Source organism: Borostomias antarcticus, assembly GCF_949987555.1.
Source record: "Borostomias antarcticus genome assembly, chromosome: 20".
NCBI classification, from domain to species: Eukaryota; Metazoa; Chordata; class Actinopteri; order Stomiiformes; family Stomiidae; genus Borostomias; species Borostomias antarcticus.
Window position 1 is genome coordinate 9933064 of NC_140253.1, and position 2500 is coordinate 9935563.

At 55.3% G+C, this 2500-nt stretch overlaps 1 protein-coding gene across 1 annotated transcript in view; it reads left to right on the top strand.

Moving 5' to 3' along the window:
* Window positions 1–2500, top strand: part of rgs12b (regulator of G protein signaling 12b) — a gene marked incomplete at both ends in the record, with an annotated part of 42239 nt that overhangs the window by 24392 nt on the left and 15347 nt on the right. The gene's annotated exons all lie outside the window — the stretch shown is intronic.

Below are 2500 nucleotides of genomic sequence, written 5' to 3' on the forward strand. Positions count from 1 at the left end.
CGCTATAGACCCTCACAGTTGAGGCTATCTCTTTGTGTGGACGTTAGCAATGGAGCAGCATTTGTCGTCTTATCACCGCCAAGTGCTGACTGTGTCAAGCAGATAGCCCACATTCACACACCCACAACCGCACGCGCACACACACACACGCCCGCACACACACACACAGGCCTGGTCAGGTTAGACTAGCTCAACCCCTGCCACACCTCTGTCTCCAGACAGCGAGACGTTTCTGCTGTGCTCTCGTCTTCCTCCTGTAGCGCTCGCCGGTCTCGCCCCGCTCCCCTTCTGTGTGTTTCCTTAGAATGTGTGTGTGTGTGTGCGTGTGTGTTGTTTTGTTCGGTACGGTCGTCTGTTGGTTGCAGTTACGTTCGAGCGATGTCCACGTTCGGCTGGGTCGAAGCCAAACGCAGGGCTCCGTCGGTCGGGAGTCGGTCGGTCGGGGGTCTTCAGTTGAACTGTAGCTGCACATTTTGGTGAAATGTGCTGGTTAAAGGTTTTCCACTCAATTTCCACTGAATTTCAGTTGGAACGCACCAGGGCAGGAGGGGAGCTCCACACACACACACACGCCCACACACGCGCCCACACACGCACACACACACATACCGCTCTCCAGATGTCTCAATTAGCATACGCCAACGTTAGCACCTGGCTCAGTAGGCTGGTCCGCGTTAGCATGCATTAGCACATATGCTAACATCAGTTCAACAGCTGCCTGAGTGTTCCTCCTCAGTGGTGCACGTGACAACGAGCCGAGGGAGGGAGGGAGAGAGAGAGAGAGAGGAGAGGAGAGGAGAGGAGATGAAACAACAGAGGTGTAGATGAGAGGGGGGGTGGACTTTGTCTTGGGGTTGCATGTGAATCAGTATTGGGGCTCATTTTTGCATTAATGGCCCCTCGTTCACACCAATGCATGTTGTGTGTGTGTGTGTGTGTGTGCGCGTGCGTGTGTGTGTGTGTGTGTGGGGGGGGGAGGGGGGGTTGTGTGCAAGAGGGAGAGTGTGGGCACAATGCAATCCTAACCAAGGATTGCGTGAGTATGTGAGTGTATACGTGTGTGTGTGTGTGATATAGGGCAAGAGAGAGAGAGTGGGAGAGAAAGAGCGAGAGAGAGTGGGAGAGAGAGAGAAAGAGAGAGAGAGAGAGAGAGAGAGAGTGGGAGAGAGAGAGAGAGAAAGAGAGAGAGAGAGTGGGCTGCACTGCAAGGACCAAAAGTTTCATGAAAGAAATCCAGATTTCTGTGACAGTTTCTCTGGGCTGTGTGCTGCTACAGCCTCGTCCTCATTAGCTACAGCACCGGCCTCCCACTAACTAGACTCTCATTAATACTGCACAACGCTGTGTGTGTGTGTGTGTGTGTGTGTGTGTGGGGGGGGGGGGGGGGTGTCTGTGTGTGTGTCCTCTGGCGTGTACAGTTCCCTCCTCCCATCGCCTTCAATTATTCACCAGTCAAAGCCTTGTGTATGGCTGTAGGCCTATCCATTTACCCCACTGGATGTGTGTGTGTGTGTGTGTGTGTGTGTGTGTGTGTGTGTGTGTGCGTGTGTGCATGGGTATGTGCCCAAACTGTCCCCATTCGCTGGGTGTCAACGAGATTGGTTGACAACAAAGACGTCTCTCTCTCTCTCTCTCTCTCTCTCTCCGCCGCGCTACTCCTCTCCGTCTCGTTCTTTCTCTCCCTCCGTGCGATGCGGGCGGACGGCGGCGGCGTGCCTGTGCCCTCTTGGGGTAGCCCCTCTCCCCCTGCCCCGGTGCGTGTGTGAGGAGGAGGAGGAGGAGGAGGAGGGTGGGGGAGGCGGACGTGGTGGGGGCGGGGCGGGGCGGCGCTCTGGGGTGGGGCGGGCAGCGCGATGGACGGAGGGGGCTGGTTCCCCCTGAGGAGCCTCTATTTGCCGCGGTGGCGCCACACCGGCTCCTACCAGCTCTACCCAGGTAAGACCCCCCCGGGACGGGGGCGCACGGCCGGGAAGGGAAATTGGGCCGCTGTTTGGGCCATTGGGCCACTGTTTGGGCTATTGGGCCACTGTTTGGGCTATAGGGCCACTGTTTGGGCTATTGGGCCTCTGTTTGGGCTATTGGGCCTCTGTTTGGGCTATTGGGCCACTGTTTGGGCTATTGGGCCACTGTTTGGGCTATTGGGCCACTGTTTGGGCTAAATTGGGCCACTGTTCGGGCTATTGGGCCGGAGCTAGAATTTTGGTCAGGCTAGGTACCGTACCGGCTTGCGTGGTTACTTGGAGCTATGAGAGGCCGGTTATCGAAATGTTGTGCGTGTGTGGACTGTAATTTCGTTCGTTTTTTGGACACAGGAGACTCGGTGGTGGAAAGAAGACTCTGGCGTTTTCTGTTGCGGCTGTTGGTCGATTCTGGAGATAGAGAATTATTTTGCAGCTTAGTGGTGCTTTTTTAATGACGGAATAACATACAGAATCACCCCCTTCCCTCTCCAGAACCTCATGAAAAGATCAGCGGTCTATTTTTAAACACATTTTAAAAC